The 23,548-nt window shown below is 31.5% G+C and overlaps 1 protein-coding gene across 1 annotated transcript in view; it reads left to right on the forward strand.

The window, feature by feature from the left end:
• The first annotated feature begins 366 nt into the window (after positions 1–366).
• LOC143178494 (uncharacterized) overlaps positions 367–23,548 on the forward strand; it is a 141,119-nt gene continuing 117,937 nt past the window's right edge. The window contains exon 1 of the mRNA XM_076377210.1: positions 367–716. The gene's annotated coding sequence lies outside the window, so the exon portion shown is untranslated. The remainder of the gene's footprint in view (positions 717–23,548) is intronic.

Genomic DNA, 23,548 nt, shown 5'->3' on the forward strand with positions numbered 1-23,548 from the left:
TCGTCTCCGTGGTGTAAAGGATACTTTGAAAACGATACGATAATCAATCGTCCCGTTTTTCGTGACGCCGACTGGATCCTGTGGCTCACCACCTTGCCCGATCTTCTGCCGAGGGGCTCTTTTTAAATGGCCACGGTTTCAGTGTCCCAGAACAAAGAGGGGGCGTTATTGCTATAAAAGAGAAAGAAAGGGAGAAGCAAAACGTCCAAGAATCTCCTTAAGAAGGTTTATAAATAGGCATGGCCAGTCGAAGCGATGTTTTCGCTCTCTCTGTGAAGCGACAATGAATTGGTCACGACCACGACGACGACAAATGCCCTCCATGGCTACTCTCTAACAAGATCCCCTTACGATAGCCTGGATAATCGAAGAAACCGCACCTTGACATCGCCAGTGAACGCGTTTTCAAAATACGAACGATTCGTGATGCGTAACCCTCCCACTAGCGGACCTAAGTTCACCTGACTAAAAATATTTACACGGAAATTTCGGACGCGTGTTCTGACACTGCACATTCATAAACTTCTGAACTATTGTCGTTCGAGAGTTATACAACGGTGATTCAAGAACCGTTTCTGTGAAATCAGCGGATCGAAATAGACTTTGATCTTCGTGGATGTTATCGTTGTTGTCAGGATGGGTAAATGGAGAAATTTCCGAAAAGTGGACTCACGAATCAAGAATAAGGAAGAATTAACTTACTTCGAGGAGGAAAGGTAATTTTTCTTTTAATTTTAGGGTTTTCATTTCTTGGCACTTGTGTTAATTTGAGAGCAGTGATTACGTAGTTTTACGAACAGGTAGGACATTTTTGTAATTTTGGAAATGTAGTAGAAGGTGGGACAATAGATAGTCATGTCTGTTTATGGTGGATAACATTTATTTGCTTAATTGTGAAATTTGTATAGGTACATTGGCATTTGTGTGTTATCATTAGGAAGGAAGATTACCTTCTCATGATTTAACAATATTTAATATGGTTTACAACTGTTCTTAGAATAATATTAATACTTATATTTATGTTGTCTTAGGAAGACTAAATTTTTTATTCAGTAATAACCTATGAAAAAAGATTATAAGAATATAATTTTTTTATGCGTTGGGGTGGTACCTCCTGTAAATCTATACCTGACAAAATTAAATTAAATAAAAAAGAATATTAAAAAAAAATAAGTAATGGAATATTAACAGGTTATGAAGTAGATAATTATTGAAAGGTACATAAATAAGTCACTAAGTACCGAAAGATTCTTCGATTTTTCCTACATTGCTATGTTGGATCAAGTGGCTAAAACTGTAAACTTATCTGTCTTTTACTCATTTTAATAATATGTAAGCAAAATAGTACATCTATGATCTCTGAATTGTAGCTAGATCTGTAGCAATTTATTAGCAATAAGACGGGATCGACAATTACTGATTCAGGGTTTAAATGGAGAAAAAATTGTTCATTATCGAAAAGAGAAAATAATCCCATCCCATGAGATCCCACGAGAAAACTGTCACAAGTCAGCAATTTTCGATTTTCATTTAATTATGGGGAGTATGTATACATTCCTCATACTTTTTTCTGTACATTTGAAGTAAAGTATATTAGAAAATACTGTAATTATATAATTTTATACATTGCAATTTTCCTTTCAGTTTTTTCAAAAATTGTATACGTATTTGTTATTTGTGTCAGTGTTTTTATAGGGATACCATGTATGGATATGAACTCTTCATCGTTTAGATGTCTACCATAAATCAGTTTCGTGAAAATATTCCACGTTTTTTAAAAATTACCATACGTAAAAAATAACTGGCCTTCTTAATGTGTGAAGAATTTATATGATATTAAAATTGACAGCTTTTTGTTGTCTAATGTTTTAATGAATGACAATCATGGCTACGCGCAAGAGTAATGCTTAACGAAGTCCACTGCTTCTCCCTCGACCTTAGGCAGTTCTGGCGTGATCACGCGTGTAATAGTCAAGTGTCAAGAAAGTGCACGCTCCGTATTATTAGGCCGTTTGTAACAATTTTTAGCTCCACTCATAATACAAATAAATGGCGTTGTCAAGGCTATCAGTCGGGGCTAAATATCTGATTAGTAGTTGAAATTCTTTTTTTTTTTAAATAAGGGAAATATAGTATCTATACAAGATGTAAATTCCTGCATAGTACTGTGCAAGGTTGTTTTTTCTCATGCAAATTTAAGGTATTAATTTTTTATGTCTTTCATCCTTTCGTCAACTGAGCGATCTAATGTTTCTCAATAGTCAAAATGGTGAAACAAGGTGACTAAAATGCTACAAACTCTTTTTTAATATTTTTAAAAATCTTGGCCATTTCTTGGAATATTTTTTTATTTCAAATGGACTTGAGTTGTACTTAGCATTTTCATGAATGTTTTATTTTATGAATATCTATTTTCAGTATCCAACAATAATGTTAAATTATTATTTTAGAATGGGTTACCTTAATGATTGAAGTCTCAGATTTACATGTTCTGACGATAATTATGTGACATTTGTTGTGAAACTAAATAGTTGCAATGTTTCCTTACTGTAAGATCGCAACCTATTATCGTCAATGAAGAGTGAAAACTAAAATGTAACAGAATAATTTTATTAGTATATCGTAAAATACGAATGGTAGAGTACTTGTTCGTCATCATTTCATTGGAACAGGATATTTCAAGAATCCTGGAAATTCTGAAAGCTGTCATAGTCCCCCAAATATTATTATTAATTATTAAACACTATTTTTCTTTAAATATTTATTCCTCAAAATTTCCCGTTTGCCCTGAGGTACGCCTTACCAATGAATCGATAACAAGCAAATACTGTACTATTACTTATGACCATTCTTTATTTCCATACATATACAAATGCATACACAATTTACCAGCTGTGTAATACTATATTAGAAAAGTGTTAATTCAAGAACAATGAACAAGCCCAGCTTGTTCATCCTCAGCTCGTTAAATGATTACTATCCCATGGTCTCGAAGGCTTTATCTCGACAATTCAGGTACTATGTAATCCGACGTCGTTAACTACTGGTGGAATGCACGATCGGTATCTCATACTGTCGAACCGTGTCTTAAACTGAACATAAAATAAATTGCATAACTGCTCAGGTTGCAGCATGGACGGCCGTGTCAGTCATATTGCACCGAGTGTCGCACAGGTAGCTCGTCTGTGTACACAGAATAACCCATGTGTGCGTGTTCCTTGTCAAAGGACTCGCATACCTGTCGCACTTATATGACCTTACGTAAGTGATTCTGCTTCCGTCGTTCCAAGGATTTAATGCCGTGTAAAGATTGCATTCCATCGGTGGGGAGTTATGTTTCAATTGAAGAATAACTTTTTCGAACCTGTTGTTCGAACAGTTTTCAATCTTTTTACAAATTTGTTTACCTTTGCTATAAAGTCTTTATGAAGCCATGAGTAGTTATGGGCGATTTAGACGTTTAAAGTAAGCATTCTGTAAATCATCATATCGTCATAGGGAAATATTAAATATCGTGTGAAGATTGAGTCATGTGGCTAGAATCAGTTTGATAATTCTGTGAATATTGATTTTAGTAAAAATTAGTTCTGATGTACAATGGTTCATTATTATAAGGTTGCTTCTGTGTTTATTATATTTTGAAATTGTTTGAATCTAATCACGTAAAGGGCAGTCTCAGGGTTTCGATAGATGTTTCTTGGCGTATATTGATAAGTGTTAAGATATACATTGCCAACAATTTTTTTTTGTAATTCCTTATTAATTTATAAAACGAGAATATAAAGAATAGGAGTATAAAAGTTTGTATATATGTTTCGATTGAAGATTATTGTTTAAGGAAATTGAAAGCACTCAAAAAATATTGTAACAGTATATTTAGGTATATCAGTGTAGCATTATAGCAGTAAATATATTAATAACAATAGAAAATGAAAAAATGTATTTTTATGTAACCGGTGAAAATGTGTTGAAATCATTTTTCTAAAAATACTTAAATCAGAAATCTTCACAGATTCACAGAGTCCTAAGGTGCTTATTTTAATAACTAGTAAATTACAAGAAAATTAATTCCTCCCTAGAAGATTTTAATGTTTTTTTTACATAAATCCTTTCATCATATCTGACATATCTACTAAATCGATAATAATGCATGTAGGAAATTCTCTGACAGTTTCTAACAGGTGTTGATGGTTACCAGGAAAGTATAGAGTCAAGAAGATTATTACCAGCATTAAAATGCTCGAGTCACTTCGATATGTTTAACAGTTTTGAAGTAGGTAATACGTTCTTATAATCTTAGTACCTTTTTCTGACGATCCTGTACAATATTCAAGTCCTTGGTCGTGATTCAACACACCTCAGTGTGCGAAGGATTAAGCAAACGAGTTATATTGCTATGCACTTCCACTCATATCTTTGGCAAGACGAAAACCGTATCTGTTGCTATAAGTTAATAGACAACGAATCGTAAATCTATACTGAAGCTACTCAGGAATTTTTTAAATCAAGTTTTTTATCACTCCCACTTTTCAACATTTCAAAGACACCTTTATCTCCTTTAAACCGAAATCAAATTTTTGTACAGTTTGATAATTGCAAATAATATTAAAACAATCTTTATGTAAAATGATCAAATAATTTCTGAAGATACTTCGTAATCGCATAGAACTCTGTATGGTCTCTATTAGTATTGTATACTCCACTCTATTTATTAAAATAGTAATTATTACTATTTTTTTACATTATTTTATTGTAAAAAATGCTAGAATATACTTATTATACCGTCTATTCCAAAATTTGTAGTTAATTGATGAACGAATAAAGCCATTAATTGTAATTATACGCGTGCAATAGGTACACGTAGGCATTACAAGTATAGTATTTAAAGTAACAAAACGGAAGGCAGTGAGTTGCAATATTATCGTTCTGATCCTTTAAATAGAAACATTAATTCTTGCGACTTCACTTTTTTGCCTCAGAGAAAAATGACCTTCAGTCATCTCGGCCACGCTGAAGCGAATTCCAACGTTTCCGGTCTTCTTGGGCGGGAAATACATACGTAGGTACTGGAGCCACGAGGCTAGCAACGTCACTATTTCTAACTCTGAAAAACGAATTACGAACAATCTTTATTAAAATTAATATCTAAAAAATATTCATTAATATTGAATTTAAAAAAATATTCAGAAATTACTGTCATAATCGATCTCACTTTTGCATTAAAGCTTATAATATAAAACAATTTTCTCAGTTATTAATATAGTAGATTGCTCAGAGGATTTTTTTATGACAGCTTCACTACTGTGAATAAACTAAGTTTTTATATACAAACATACAATATTTCTAAAACTTCTATATACAATACACGAATAGTAGAGCGTTCGAATAGTAATATTTGAATTATAAAGTACATATTTAGGTCACTGTAGTTTGGTTAAGATAGGTTCTAGTCTTCTACTTACCAAAAGAAGGTTAAAATTATTTATAATCGTACTTATTATATTAGTGAAGTATAGTGGTATCATCTTAAAATTTTTCAAAATTTCAATTCACATTTTGTTATTCTCTATAATATTCTTTAACAATTATGTCTCTGTACTAGTAACTTCTCTATACTACCCAAAAGATATTCTTTTCATTCACGCTAGGAACCCTATACAGAGTTATTAGCAAAGTGCATATTGCTGTGCACAATAACAATATGGATACATAGTATATACAAATGAATTTACATCTAACTAAAAGTATTGTTACAGTTATAATTAGGGTCGTATGCCAATTACTGTTAAAGTAGTAGCGTGTGCATTTTATAATATTATAAAATATTATAAAATATTATAAAATATAATATATAAATATTTATTTATGCTGATTATCTACGTATGTATATGTATGCCGATTATGGATGTAACATGTGATTTAACCAAGAAGGCATCAATGGTCTAAGGAAGGTAAAATCCTTCCTTGCATAGCATTCGAATAAGTTCATTTCTGTTTTCTTCGAACAGAGGACATTGCCACAGCAAGTGATTCAGCTCCTGCTCGGGATATTCGCATTTACCCAAAAGATTGGTACTCACAATTTAATTAGTACTTATCAATTACTCTTGATAGTGCTAGTTACAGCTTCCGAACCTTATGCTCTAAAGAATACATTTGCTTCCTCAACATAGACATAAGCTATCCAAAGCAGACTCCAACATTTACATACTCAAACTTACCTAAATACACTCTTTTACACTCTTTTACACTCTATTCTTCATTAACAATAATAGCAGAACAAATTTCCACAACTGTATCCTTCTTCATAAACTTCCTTAATCATTCTGAAACAACTGTTTCGCTTCTTTGCAAACATTCAATTCTCTATTGAAAATAGTATACAACCACGACAAACGAAAATGGAAGGTCGGCGGAACGACGATTAAACGTTATTCACTGCACGTTATTTCTGCAACTTGAATGTTTTCACGAAGCCTGAAAACACGGGACGCGGTCGTTGGACCGTGTCTGTGTTTGCGCGCGGGGTGTGTCGCAGTTTCATTGAAATTTGTCGGCTAGGTCGGTCGCAAATTTTTCGTCGGATCCGCGCGAAATCGCGGGCAAAAGCGAAACTCGAGTGCAATTAGTCGACCCATGGCTCATCGACTCGCGGGCCTCGCGGCATTTTACGCACATGTGTGGCCGTATGCGGAATTACCGCGTGCGTGATCGCTGAATCCTTCCTCTCTTTCTCGCGACCCTCTGCTTTCAATGAGACTGCGCTGCCTATGTGATATTACGATGGCATTAGTATCTCGTTAACACGGTAATCATTAGAGTATTTCGTTGTTATGCTTGTATGTGACAATTATTTGGGCAGTGTATGATAGTTACAAAATTGTTTTTAGTGACTTTGGTCTTGTTTCATTATTTAGAATTTAGGCGAACAGGTAATTGTATGGATGATGATTCATGAAGGTGAAATAGTTTTACATTAGTATCTTGTTAACATGGTAGATCGTGTTTAGATCATTACATGTTAGTATTAGATGTGTGTGTCAACATAGGTGGTGGCAGACAAAAATCACGAAAATTGAATCTATTATTTATTAACAGCTTTATAATGCTTGGGTTTTTTATTTTAAAAGAAACCAATTTTTTCTTTTAAAATATGCCTGAGAATAAGGGAAAAATAAAATTATATTTTGGTTTCTTATATTTTTGTATTGAAAATGGATCTACTATGGATCATGCATGCGTCATTGCGTACTGTAGGGTTAATTTGCATTGCAGTCTGATAAATACAATTACTTAAGAAACGATCATCCCTCTTTGTAGTACCTAATTAATAACTCATCGCTAAAATTTCGAGATAACTATCAATTGGAATCAACACTTCTATTTATAATGAATAGACTGTAAATGATTATGGAAATTCCTATTTTTATAAACACAGTTAGAGAGATAAAATTGGATTAAGGATTTATTTCATCCTCCCAAATATTGTAGTATGTATATGCAGCAAATATTGTAGCCGTATACATTTAGCTTTCGATATTTTGTACATTTTGGCCGTACTTGTTTGCATATTAAAATTTCCCATAAATGTCCCATAAAATTCCATAAAAAATCCCATAAATAAAGATTCACAATCTAATAATGCACTGACATTTGTATGCCTGATAACATTGAATACTCATTTTTCTGACCGTGAAAATGAATCAAATAAAAATATGAAAATTTGAATTTACACATTTATATATCGAATTTATATTTTAGATTTGCTGCTATATGACTACATTATTGTACTGTGAAACTACTTTTTAAGAATAGCTAGCAATTAAATTACTTAAGGAGTTCGGTAGTTGCAACGTCGACATTACTTAATTTTTTTCAACTTTTATTAAAATTAAATTATTTTTATTGCACCTATGTATGTAGTATGTATCAAATCGAAAAATTGTACAGAATTGTAGTAAATCGAGGAATTAATGTAAAACTATCCTTAAAAGGAAAATTCTTAATGTTAAGTGATTTATTATATTCTACATTATTTGTGATGAATTAGAAAAAAGTCTTCTGATTTAAAATTCCATTGTTTAGTCTGAACATGTAAAAACTCTTGGTAACAGATTTTGTAATTAGAGCATGAAAATTGATTTATTTTTGAATTTCTAAATTTTTTTATAAGATATATTTATTTTTTACGTTTTTCTTAAGCTGGGCATTGAAATAGAAAAGTAGATATATAAATTAAGTGATTAGTAATTAAACAGTTATTAACAGAATAAATGGTACTCAAAAGATGTAACAATAAACTTTCAAAAAGTAAGTTTTAGAACTTACGAATTAAACAGACCTAGTATACACATTTCAATATTTTGAATAAAATTCACATCACGAGTGTGATTCGTTATAAGGCAAGCACTTAACAATAACCAATACGTTCTTAACGGGTTTCATATCCAGGTTATTCCCACGCTATGAATGTACCTTTATATGGGTTCTGCTCCATTTGAAAACCACTTTCTGCTTTGGGAAAAAAGTCGTATTTCTAAGAACTTACCTTGCATAAATATACATAGAAGGTGTTCGATTATTCACTAAGTTCCTCATAATTGGTAATTGGCAAGGCAAAGTGAAAATCCTAAGAAAATTCTGCAAATATGAAGCAAAATATGAATCTGTAAAAAAATGAGTAACATAAATAAGTAGCATCACTTTCATTGCAAAATTATAATAGTTGTTCAAAATGATCATAATTACTATTTAGAAATAGAATCGGTGCAATGATAATTAATGAATTTCTTACATGTTTGATAGATGTAGACACTGAATACTAGATATTTCTTCAATGATCCTACAAGCTTATTTAATTTTTGATGATATTTACTTCATTAAGTGTTAAATTAATTTTATGGATCACAAACACATTTATCGTTTAATTTTTCTGAGTTAAAATGCAATGTTGCATATACCAAGTCTCTAAGAGTTAAAGATTATACTTTCAGTCTAAAAAGAAAAGAACTTGTTTACAAAAGTGCATACACATTCTTTCGACACCTCTCTATCCATACATGTATATGTATATAACCACAAACGAAACGGTTGGATATTTATCACAGTGATTTTTCAACCTATTGTCTTCTGTGCCAATAATTTTCTCACCTTTGTCCAACCTTAAAAAAGTTCACAGTAGGCTGTAATCAATAGTTTCACCAGTACGCATTAAGCAATCGCTGTTGCGTTACATTACAGAAGTGTGTAAGTGACAGTAGTTTCGCGTGGTTTTTGTGCGCATCGTTGACATACTCCGTAAGCATTATAGGAAAAATGGTGTGACGCAGCTAACAAATGGGGAAAGGAAGGCCACAGAAACTCGTGACGGGAAACGCGGATGGAAAAAGGAAGAAAAGGATTACAAATACACTTCCCTTGCGCTACATCCGTCATCGCCATAGGACACAGGAATATTTTAAATATCAATAAGAACAAGGAAAAAGTGAGTCCCGATCGTAACGCGTGCAACATTGTTTCGCAACGCGTGCTGTAAAGTGTAAAGAATTGTGGCGACAGTAATGGTGCCAAATGCAAGTCTTCAGCTGTGTTGCACGAATAACAGTAGATGATTTAAATGATAAAAGAATTATTACCGAAAATGGTGTCTCTAAATTGGCTGATTGCAACGTAGATGAATGCATAATTGAGGCATATTTAGACGTATGCAAAAAGGAGGGGATGTAACAGAACGTTCAAAATGGCCGAATTTTGGATAGCTTTAGGACCTAAAATGTTGATAAGACATCATTCCTTACGTTCCAAGAAACGACAAACTCACTGTTACTTACTGGCAATATGAAAAAATGAAGTAGATATTACAGTAAGCAAAAAATTGAAAATCGTTGATTTCAAATGATCATAATTTTGAAATGAATGCATGAAGTGCAAAAATTCACGTTATTTTATAAGCTAAAGCTGATATTTATATATACATGAAAACTAGCTGACAGAAATATTAATTGATACTTAGAAAGTGATAAATAAACTAAGTTGAACTTTAGTAGATTGTTTATCATAATTTTCATTAAGGATTCAAAAAGATAGAATTTCTTAATAAAATAAATAGATACACATGAAAATAGTAAATGTCTTTTGTGAAGCTACAGTAAATACTGTATTTTCGATTGAGTAACATAGCAGTTCGAAGGCAAAGCTAACCCATTATTATAGTGCAAAGCAGAATTTAATAAATGGCACAGTCTACTAGCTTAAAGGTCAAAATACATGATGCAAGAAAAGAATTAATTTTTGTTCTACATAACTCGTGATAAATCTAAATGGTGTAAGAACAGAACTGGGTGTAGGTACATTAATTATCACTATAATAAAATTATTAAAAAAATTATGTAGATATTCTTATATTTAAAAAATTACTATGTTTACTTTTCTTTTACAGGTTTTCTTTAAGTTTAAATAGTTCTGAAATTTGAACATGTGTAATAAATTACCAAATTAACAAAATTTAAAAATTTTCTTATCATTCAGCTTATTTGGCCCAAAATTATTCCTGTTTATTTATAAATACAAAACGAATACTTTCTTTATATTCATTTTGTGTCATTATTAAACTATCATCTCAGTTCCATTCGTTGTCTTGAATGCTTTAATTGACCATATAAGCTCATGTTTACAAATAAATAATGTGTGCTGTATTTGCAAGTCACAGCAACAGAGTTAATCCTTAACTATTGACATGCAGTTGGATATATTCCACGTAATATATTTTTATTACTGCTCTTATTTAAATATGAAGGACTTTATAATGAAAGTTAAGAATATGTGTAACGTCATACCCTGTTTTTACATCCATTAAATTTTACATCATATTAATTTTATAATTACAGGTATTTAATATCGATGAATTTTAATTGATGTCTGCATCTTATTTTTATTTTAAAATTGAGTATCCACAGTTGAGGGTTAAAACAACTACAACAAGCCTAGGAACATGTTCAAACAATACTAACTTTGAAGGCATAGATATCTACGTTCAAAGAAATACTTTTCTATTACAGTTGACATTTTCAGATACATATCGCCCGTCGCTGTTATTCATGTGATACACTAGATCTTTCGTTTATTACACGTGTTCATTTCACTCCAAGATTTCATTCAATCCCATTTCTATTGTGTCATGCTTGACTATCAAGTCGATCAATCGAGATTGTACACTTTCTTCTACTTCCCTTTTCTCACCTTTATTCCTTTCCCTCTCTTTTCGCGTTCCTTTTTTCTCGAAGCTATGACTAGTATTTCTCGTTACTGAAACGCAATCGCGATAAAAAGATGCTTCTGTACTTTTCCGCAGAGATACGATTACTTACGCACACAACCACAATGTTAGGGATTAAGTGAAAGTCAGAGTTGCGACAGTGAAGCATATAAAAATCATTGCCCTATTAGGATTAACAAAAGTATGGTAATACATAGGTGTTACCACATGCTTCATAGTGTCATGCCATATGTGCGAATATAATTGGACCAGAACAGTGGTAAAAGTTCAAATAAGATTGAACATAGTTTTTAGAATATTATATGTATTATACATATACAATTAATCACAAATGTCTACACACACTACATATATCATAGGAAAACTCAGCTAATCTGAAAATTCTGATTTTAATGAATGTTTGTGTGCACGTAAAAGAACTGATTACATTGTATATATGAAACAATGTTTTTTTTCAATAGAATATTACTTTAAGGAGATAAAATTAACGTTTAAAACTTCAGTGTTTAAATATAACTTTGTAATGGCGTAAGAAATAGAAAACTTTTCATGTGAAAAATATATCATTTTTGGTGTTCTGTCATCCTATTGTAAAAAAATTACCAGACACAATTGTATTTAAAACGTGAGAGTACTGAAACTTTGGGGAAACTCCTGAAATAGGTTTCTCATCAACAAAAAAATTGTTCCTTGTGGAATCCATTATGCTCTATACGTATACACACCAACAAAGTTTCATTAAAATCAGAATTTTCGTATTAAGTGAATTTCCTTGTAATATAGACTTTTGTGATTAACTATAGATACTCTAAAACAACAATAATAATAATATTTAAATACGTAAAATAAATTGATTTCTTAAACAGTAATACATGAATTTAAAAATATAAAATAATAAATCTTTTTACCAAAATTAGATGTTTTCACCAAGGAAAAGTTTCTGTAAATAAACAGTTCAGGTGATTGAGTAACCAGAATCCTGGTTACAAAATGGAAAAGTGTATACGTAATTTTGCATATTGCTGTCGTGTAATATGTACACGTCACATTGACAATTCATATTATGAGTAATAATCTTGACAGTGTTGTACAGGGGAATGTCTCGTGTCGTTGGAATAATTTTTCGTTTTTCATTGATGGAAATGTGAAAGTTTAATCTGTTCGAAACGCATTTAATATGATTCAACATTGAACGAGTGGTTACGCAACTGCACCGCGCGAACAATCGTAACGCTGGGGATATACACGCGTATCTGGTGTGAATCAAACAGTTTCGAGTATGCGTGCATGTAATCACCAGCAGCTTTACGAGGGTCCAAAAATATGCTTAAATTCCGGTAGCCGACAATTACGTGGATTACAATGATCCTGTTTGCGTAATGACTTTATTACTATTGGTTCATTACAGTAAGGATTGTGGAAGAAAAAGTTGTCGAAGTTTCCTATACCTTATTTCAGCCAACTTTTTAATTCATTTTGTTGCCATCATTGACTAGCTCTGAAATATTTATTATTCGATTAAATATTCACGCTGTGCACAAAGTGTCTCAAAAATAGCTGACTGAACTTTGGGAGTAGACTCTACTAACGCTAAGAATGAAAAAAGCTGTAGCCCAAACTCGGGTGCTAAAGACATGAAGCTATTTATAAGAACATTCTAATAATAAGTTATATTACTTGAGGAAAGAAATTTTGTGTTAAAATAATAGAACAAGAAAGGCAGTGTATGTTTTGGTTCCCTGTTAGTCAACTACTAACTAGTTGAAGCATCTAACTTGCGAATTAGTTTAAAGCTGTATGAAATTGTAAGCCAAGATGTTCGTCGAAAGTCGAAAGATATGAACTAAGTGATAATACTTCTAATTGAAAAATTGTTCAGTCTATGCTCATATGCTCTTTTTCTATCCGCCTGGTAACTAGAGTACACTCCTCGAATTTGGTCGTCTATTCCTGGAAGACACTATTACAGATAATGTGAGTAGGCACGCGTGTGAACCAGGAGCAATGATCAAGTGAACATTATGGTACTTTAAAACATGAAACGTAGGTATATGTATACAAAATGTCTACCTACGTGCTCTTATGTAGTAGCTTGCTAGTTCCTCTTTTTTACAACCTAAATGTATGTACACTGTGCTTACTTAACCATTACAGTCCAACGTTTTACTACGCTGATAATTTATCGGTGCTTTGAAACGTTTTAATGATTTTGGTACACTCATCACGTTCTATAACAGCCCATCAAACGTATGCGCGAATTTCGGCGTAATTGCACACCCGTCTGTTGATCAAATAACGCTGATTCAATGAAGCGCGTGGCAATGGAATTCTGTTATATCCAGTTGGATTTTACCAGCTGAGTACCCTTGATATTGTTGATCCTCATTTAAGAGAATGGTTCTAATTAATTGCAACTTCATTTGGAGAAAGATGTAGTGAGTCTATGCACTTCGTATCCAATAAGATTGTTTAGGTTTAACTTTCCTTACTCAATTACTTATGATACTATATTATTATATTCTAGGATATAAATGCTTATTTTGGTGCTCAATCAAATTTTAATTATAAGTGCAACGATAAACTTGGAAATCTGAAAATTCTTTGCAAAACCAAATTGATTAGTTTTGGTGTTTATAAAAATTTCAATTTTATCGTCGAAACAGGTAATTAGTAGACAATTTTTTACAAATTGAAAAATTTACCTGAGTAATTATATCTACTGTCATAAAATAATACAATTTTATCTCTGTATTTGGTTATTAAACGACGTTAGCATATTTCAAAAACCATTCTGGCGAATTTTAAGTTCTTAATTAAGAGGGCAATTCTTCAGAAACAAAATTAATCATCTCCTAAACAAAATATTGTACTATTATTTATAATTGTTTATTTCGAGCTCAATTTGAAAAAACATTATTTGTTCTACCGTCACTTTCTTCTGTTTCTGGTTTATGGAGCCGAGCAGTTTGTCATCTTATCTTGAGAGCAGCTTAAATAATAAAACTTAACAGAAACCACAATAAATTATAATTTTACAATTATGACCTTACATGTATTTCTTTTACGACTTTTAAATTTCTCCACCGTTTACTACCGTGTAATACTGCTGTACGTCGTGCAGATACTAAAATGGTTGATTTGCATAAATACGAAGAAGGCAGGCCAGTTTTTATCCTATTATGCTGCAATATTTATTATATGTAAATCTTACACAAATAAATATTTAATATTTGTACGTTACATAATCTAATATCAATCCAGATATATCTATCTAAATTGCTTTTTTTATATTATTATAATAATGTCCTTTCAGTGGATAATTAATCGATTAATTAGATGTAGAAAATATTATTGGGTAAAAAATGCATATGGGATAAACAATACTATTCTCCAAAATAAAATCACATCACCTTTCAGTCGTCCTTTCAATAACCTATTAAAAAAACGAAAAATATCTTCAAAGAAGAACAATTTCGAACTAATTATCTATACGATAGAGGCAAAGGTGGTAATGTGGAACTTGCTGGTAATGTGCCTCGCTCCAATAAAATAAATACTTACTATCATTCGTGTCATAATAGCAAAATATGTTTGTAGTAAAAAGAGAAAAATGATATGAGTGGATAAATGCATTAATTTCAATCGTATTTTATATACAACAATTATAGTCTTTTCATAAACTCAAAAAGTTTTTCTCAATTTTTTATACACCAGTTACTTTTTATTTCTTGAATCTTTTTTGAATTTTTATTTCTTGATTGTTGCATAATGTTTAAGGTAATTTAAAGGTGTATTTATGTATAGCCACTAGAGGTTTCATACAATTTTTTAACTATTTATGAATACGTACAAAAATTTAAAACCTTAGTCTGTTGCTAATATGGAACCCCACTCCATTTACTCCTAGTCCATATTAGCTAAATAAACGACTTTTTTAATTTCTTAGATATATTTAGATATGCTTCACAGCATCCTATTACCTCCAATAAAACGTAAAAAATCATGCGATACAAATTATACGTTTAGAGTTCTTGTAGCAATGAAAGCGAAGAAAATGTTTCCAAATAAAGCAGTCAAACTGTTTTCTGCACTCGAAACCATATTGCAAAGATTAGTAAACAATAATATATCAATACATCTATCTCTTTCATTAAAAAAAAACCTGGGTTCCTGATTATCCGCACAAAAACTCTTCACTAAAAAAGTACACTTTACCAAATAAAATAAAAATGTCCTAAATAAAAACATTCTTCTCCTTTTCAAGATTCTTAAATATAAAAGAGAAAAGGATGACAATGAAATTAGAGCCTTTAAATCATTTAATACACTAGGTAATGAAAAATCGGCAAAAAACAAACTGCAGTCCCATATTACTAACACCTTTTCCTCTAGAATTAAAACGAAGCATATTTGCGGTCAAACGAGCACAAGTCACACAAGACTTGCGCAACAGATCACAATAACGCGTGAAGCATTCTAACTTTCAAGTTCTATTTGCCAGAAGAATTCAAACGACTCATAATCCGCGCCAGATTGCTCCCGCGATCTCCTTTTCTCGCAATCGCCCCGATTCGAGGAGAATTGAATTCGCACGCCTTCGAAGCGACCGATCGCGGCAGGAAGTCCTCGATAAAGCGATACGAACCGCCCAAGAAAGTCCAACGGAGGCCAACAGAGCCGAAGGCGATTATTAGCTGCCGCCCGATATTCCTTTTTTTTTCGCGGCCTCGCCGCCAATTTTTTCTCGCTGATTACGCCATCACCGTTATGCACATTCCGTAAATTCCGTGGGGTCGTTGGAACCATTAAAGACGCCTCCTCGCTGCCATCTCGTAAATTGATTCGTTGGTCTTTGTTATTGTACTCGTTCGCTGAGCTATACATATTGAAAAGGTGAAATCTGATGCGCACGCTGGCTGTAATCTTGCGCCTTGGTAGCAGCATGAAATTTGGGAGAATTTCTGTTTCTGAGAAACAGGTTTCTGAAATCGATTTATGTATTTATGTTTGTTTGTCTTTTTGTTGTTATGTTCTGTTGAAAAAGATCGATAATATTGCTTTGGTCGATACTCTGTAATTGAATATCAATATGTTTTTACTAGCTGTAGTTAGTGCAGTAAGTAGAAGAACAGTAGAAGTCTATCAAACGCACCGAGCAAATTATAATTACCAGAATTAGATCTGGACATACAAAGTTAACACATGTACACCTACTTGAAAACAAATCTCCTCCTATATGCGATATTTGCAACACAAGGTTAACAATAAACCATATAATCACAGAATGTCCCCACTACAACGAAGAACGAAGAAAACACGGTCTAAGTGACAACATAAACAATATTCATACATCACTACCCTTTCAACGAAGCATACTCAACTTCTGCAATGACATCAAGATATCCAATAGATTATAAACAGATTATTTACTGACAATTGATATAGTCGCTAATAACCTTGTAGTTGATGCGACTCTAAATACTATATAAAATAAAAAAAAAAAAAAATAAAAGTAGAAGTCTAATATTAGCCACTTTCGAATAACCTTAAAAGTATGTTTGGACTTTAAAGCCAAAGTGTATTAAGTCACACAGAAAATAAGTGTATTTAAGATACTCTGACTCTGGAGTCTAGATATTATGTAGAATGCACAGTGGGCAAAATGGGGTTTTTGGACTTGTACTGTTCTTCAGCTTGCCGACTTAATTGGTTCAGTGTGCACGACTTGAGGTTTGACAAGGAACATAAATTGGGATAAAGTGTACTCTGTTTTTATTATTTTTGATCTTTCTTTGGGTCATCCTAAAAATAGCTGCCAACAATCATTTTATTCGTGAAGAAATTAAGCGTAGTATTATTTGAAGTTACAGCTTTGTCAAATATTACATTGTACCACCATTTTTTACCTACTAGGTAACCTTTTAGGCTCTTCTTCGAAGGATTCTTAAGTTTTGTAATTAAAATATGAAACAAGGAGCAGCATTACTTATGGGGTGATCTAGTTCATATCGCACATGTATTTAGAAAGTGACACAACTCAAGAAAGTATGTTTATCGGTGGAAGCAAAAGACTAGGGGTTTAGGAGAAAGTTATTTATTAAATACATAGTATTGACATGAAGAGTAATTTTACTTAGTGAAAGTTATCTTTCTTGGTAATTAATTTAAAAAATAGTTACGTGTTACTTGAATTAAATGATTTTCTATTATTTAAATAACTTGCAATTTACATTTGAAGAATTCTTTGAATAAGTTCTATAATTTTGATCTTTAATTAGTAAACCTTTTTTAATGAATAGAAGTATATTTACCAAATTGATTTGTAGCTGTAATCAAAAATCATGATTTTTGAGTTGTGTCACTTTTGAATGTGCGATTTACATGTGCGATATCGTATGCATTATATATTTTTATACATATTCAAATTTTCCATAAGTGTCTATAGATCTGCTACCTACTTACCATATATATAATGTATTTACCAGGAAAAATGGTCATACAGATCTTGCAAAAGTCTCTTAAGTAGATTTAAGCAGGATAGAGCTCTGTAGGATCTGTTACAAACCTGTGTACAATTAACAAGTAAGAGCAGCTTTGTTAAATCTACGAAGTCAAATCTTACTGATTCTATTACACTCAGACCTATTAGAGTGCTTCTATAAATTCTACAAGAGACTTCAATAATTTCAGCTTAATACTCTTTTTCGCGAAGATTCGTATTCTATAAACTATTCTATTATGACATAATAATTCTATTTGTCACATAACGATTGAAAAAAATTATTTTGTAAATTTTGTATACTTTATTATACCTCCATTAACTAGCAGAACCTTTTTCTAATCCTAACAATTAAGTTTTTTCATATTATCTTATTGTCACGATCCATACTTCAAGGGTCAAACAAATTTCAAGAACCTGCTCCCGTCATACTTTGAGGATACCATTTCACGCAATCATAAATCCTGAAATAAATGTATTTGAAGAACCAGGAAATATTAGCTTTCTATTGTTGACTCAGCATCCGCTGAATCGATTGTTTACTGTTGTTTGTCTTGGTCATTAATTCTTCATCCATTAGTATTTTGACATATAACTGTCAGTGAAGATAGTTGCATCGCTAATGAAACTCTTATTATATCGGGGACACAATAGTCTCTGTAAATCGTGAAAACAATTGTCATTCTTATATGCTAATATTGACGCAATAATCGTTTGCAGCATTCTTCATGGAAACCTACATACGCAAACATAAATGTGGGCGTTAACAGGAGGAGAAACAAACTGTTTCGTATTTGGATGTCCTTTTGTGTAATACTTACTTCTTTTATTACTCATAAATAACGATAGGTTAACAATATCTTCAATAGTCAATGAAATTGTTGAAAGCTGTAAATAATGATACAATATAAAATACATCATTGAAATTGCATAATTTTGTTGAACTTTAAAAGATATTTGTGAAGTATTTGGTACAAACTTTACTGAAATTTTGCAGATTTATACAATAATGGAGAGTAAACAAATATTTGTTTAATATAAATTGAAATTTATGATAGTTTTAGTATTTAAATATTCATTTAATTATTTTACTAAATAACCATCGTTCAGTATAAAACAGAAATGAATAATATGTAGATTGAATTGTTAACAGTAATTAATTGCGAACTAGTCAAATCTTAGCATTTCAATCCTTAAATTTTCTTACTCTTCTAAATAGATCAACCTAAATCCTCAAAGGAGTGATGATCAGCAATGACTCAAATTAACGTTGAAATCATTTCGTTCCAAGCAATTTATTCATTTCTTCACTATAAGAAATGTTTTATAAAAGCATGTTTATTTTATTTTTGTTAAACTATTTACATTTTGTATATTTGTAATGCATTTAAGATATTAAATGATAACATATTATCATACTCAAAAATTATCTTTAAAAACATACTCCAAAACGATAAGAGAATAATTTATATCGATTTTGTTTATAAACAAGTCATGTAATAATTATTTAACGAATCAATAAAACAATGCTGGATAATTTAACTTATCATATAATAAGTGTCATCATGATGATCAGTATCATGATGAATATGAGAAGTATCATGATGAGTTTAAATTTTCAGTTTTTGACATTAAAATTTATAGTAAGTGAAATAATTGTTCTTCTATCTTGAATATTATAGTACAAGTCTTATAGGATGAAGAACAAATAAACAAAAAAGAAAACAGACGTTCAGAATGCTCTTGATAAAAGCATATCCGCAACTGCACCGAATCGATTAATTAATGCGTTAATAATTCGCACAATTATTCCCCATGACGCAGCAAAAATAAGCTGCTTCGTATAACTTGTCAAACTAACGCTCGTGAAACTTTCATTATCGCTAACGTTGAATTCGCAGGTCAATAAACTATTTGACAAAATAGGCACGGAAGGAAGTTCAAATAATTGAGTTTGCATTTCAACCCTCGAAAGTTATTGTCTCGTGTACTCACTTAGTAAATTAGCGAATAACCAACTCATGGCCTTACCACGATGCCCTGGACTCATGATCAGAAGTTGTCCCAGGAAATTGAATTAGGTTCGCTAGGAATTTCCTCGGTGCTCGTATGCATCTCACGTGGAATCGTCTGACAGAAACTTCGAGGTGACTTAACACGAATTCTAACTTACTAACACTGTCGCGAGGTAAGTGGCTCGTTGTTGGCTACGATATAATTACTTTCTCTATAACCCTGCTAACGAAATTACGAGTTTCAGTAGCTTTACTTAGTATTCCGTTTAACGATTCAAGGCATTTGCCTTGTTCGATGAAATTGACGTAAATGCATGGGTACATAGTATTCAAGCATTTTTTTATGAAACTTCGTCAATGGATAACATCATCGATAAAAATAGGAAAAAAATTTGGTACTATTACCAAATTAGAATGCAAAATCTAACAAGGAATATTCTTTATTCCTTGATGCATTTTTACTATCACAGACAAAAATGACTGTTAAGAGAATGCTGCTAATTATAAATAGAAACGTAAAATTGAAATTCAGAAATATGTTCTTCATTTTACAGTATTGAATTTTTGTAAAAAATTCATGTACTCTCGTTATACAAAGGTACAATGAGTTGGCACTGAAAAGATGAATCATTGTAGTTCATGTATATGCACAGATGCAATTGGGCTGAATGAGCATTGCCTTCAAAATGGATAAGTCAAGAGGGAGCAATTCTTTAACTTCTACAATTTTTCAATGTCTGTTCTCAAAATTGTATCTCCGAAAGATTGCAAAAGAAACAGTTTGTCAATAGAATTTATTATTCGTAGTAAATTGTTATGGAGAATTACTGAAGAAATAATATAGTAATTGACGATTCTGACACTTTGATGTTTTCGTTTGTATATTACACGTCAATTGAATGTTAATGTTAGTGAGTTAAATTTGTTTAAAAGTCGCTCGAATGTCATGGTCACTAACATCATTAAAGTTTCAATATCATTTTGATAAGAAAAAGTTAGTTTTAACTAAATACTGTATGCTGTAGATTATCTTTAAGTACTGAAGAAAACAATTAGCAAAAGAACTAAAGTTCCTCATTCAACCATGCAAAAGTTAACTTAACTATTTCCTGCTCAAATTATTATTTACCAACTTATCAGAGTTCTACAAGTCAGGCATCCAACCCTGTAAAATAAAATGTTTGATATTTCAATTTCTTTTAAATTCTTGGGAATGTATATCCTGAAATGCAATTCGATTGAAATAAGACCTATATTATTTTTATTCATGCAAGTCAGTGGCGAACTGAAGCAAGTGTCAATAACTATTTCGTAACTCGAAAGCTTAAGCGCCAGGGAACATAGCAAATGACTGGGTCAAGCATGTGAGGTATGTCTTTCCCCCGACTACATATTTGCATGTTGATACCTCTCGATAGCCGCTGTTGATCGCATTCTAGAATTCTGCCATTCAAGCTTTAAAATTCTGTTGTCACCTTATGCAAATCCGAGTAAGCCATTGCTTCAATATTTTACTACGTACTTACGTAATGATTTACGAGGATAGTCAAGAAGAATAAATTAATTGATAAAGCGAGTTTCTTATACCTTATATTTCCTGGTATATCCATAATTTATATTTCTGATATTATCTTATTTTTCTCGATGTAAATTAATTATTATTATCTAACTCTGAAGAAGCTGCACAACATTAATTGCAGTGCCAGTTGCATGAAAAAGGTAGACATAAGGACATTACAATAGATATTACGTAACTGAAGTTCATGAGAATCATTTTTCACATAAAAATGCAAATTAAGTACACGGATTCTTTGCTATTTTGAATGTATTTTATTCTAATGTTTGAATTTCTTATGTTCCTTATATCTATGTTTTCAGAGTAACTATACTATAAATTCAAACAGTTTGATAGAATTGTAATAAGTGCTTATTGATACAAGTTTCTGTTCATGTTTATTGGAGATTAATAACAAAATTCTGTTCCTATAGAGGTACAAACAACTTCCTCAAAGAAAATTTGCTCGATGTTCTCTAAATAGTTAAACTATATTGGCAGATTCGAACCATACCATAATAATAATTTATTTCTTTTAAAAATTAGAAAATCTTTCCTCAATTTTTCCATGGCTAAATATGGCTTTCAAGAAAATGTTCTATTGGACGTTCTATGTACACAACTACAATTTACACATGCAACACTTAATATACCAAATTTCTAAAATAAAATTTAATTAATGAAAGTATAATTAAAATAGCTATCATACGTAATATTTGAGTTTTACACAACAAGATGTTAATTCATTTATTTATAGGACCAATTAACACATTATCTATCATGCAAATATATCATTTGTCTTATAAGTAAATTAAATGTCATTTTGCTGGGTAAAATCCAAATACTTCATATAAATTGCTTTCCTTTTATTTTTTAATTACAAAAAAAATTCTGCAATATACATATTCTCTATTATCTGACGTAGAATTTTTCAATATTTCAGTTTTGGAGAATATACCTATAAAACTTCCTAACAAACTTTTATTCAAACTAGTTTTGTAAAATATGATTTCTAAGAAAGCATACTAAAAATTTTGACATATGTGGGCAATGTAATGATGTAATAAGACAGTGGCGCAGTGGTGTCTACTGAATGCAGCTTGTGCTTCCAAAAGATTAGAAACGAAATACTAGTTTGTAACTAAAAATAAATTCCAATATTTTCCATTCTTCTGTAACCTGATTTTTGGAAATAGAGAAACAAATAAATGTGGTCAATCGGTTGTTTTCGTTGTTCCTCTTCCGTGTACATTTCTTCGCTCTCATCGTAACTATGAAGCAACGGCTGGGTGCAGCGTAAAATTGAAGAAGCACATGGCCCATGACAAGAAAAGCCGGTCTATATCCGACAGATAAATGCGATGACTGTTTAACACGGAGGAAAGTCCCGAAGGCACGAGCCATCTCTAAAAATAATCGTTCTATCGGCTTTTTGTACCGCGAAGAACCGAGATTAGGGGTTGTCCCCAGACAACTGCTGTACTTTCAGCCCCGTTTATGCCTCAATGAAACTGAAAAGTTACTATCTCTCCAGTTTACATATAATGTTCTATATTTGCTATCGTCATTCGGGATCGCGAATCTCATGCATTTGCTTAATGAAACAAAGGGGTAGTAGAGGCAATTGATGTTTGTTTCTATAGTTTGTTTAATAGCGAGGTAAAATGTGTTTAGGATTCATTTGTCCAATACTTCAAATCATTTCTCTGAATCTTGGTTAACAAATTTAGAAATTGGTCACTATGTACTCTTTATAGTTTAATGTTGTATATTTTGTGCAAATTATTTGTATATAAGATACAAGTAGAGTTAAGCTTTCAATTTTATACAAATTGACTGATTTATTGAAAGAAAAGGGAAGATTACCATGGATAACCTTTATTCTCTTTTTTTAATGAATTTTTACGTGGAATAAACTGTTCATTGTAGTTGTAGCGACGATTGTCATGGTTGAGTTTATTAGAGAGTCAGGAATATTTTAAGAATGAAATAACTTGAGATACCTGCCTACTATTATTCAGGTTATTGTCTGTAGCAATTTTTAAAGAAGTAAATAAGACAAACATAGAACAAGATTAGAAAGATGAAATTTATGGAAATAATATTTAATAACTCAATTTTATTTATACAGGTATTTGTACTCAGAACTACAGTTTAAAATTTACTTATTAATTCTATGAATTCTAATTTTAAGAAGTTAGAAC

The sequence above is a fragment of the Calliopsis andreniformis genome, chromosome 4, assembly GCF_051401765.1.
Source record: "Calliopsis andreniformis isolate RMS-2024a chromosome 4, iyCalAndr_principal, whole genome shotgun sequence".
Taxonomy (NCBI): Eukaryota; Metazoa; Arthropoda; class Insecta; order Hymenoptera; family Andrenidae; genus Calliopsis; species Calliopsis andreniformis.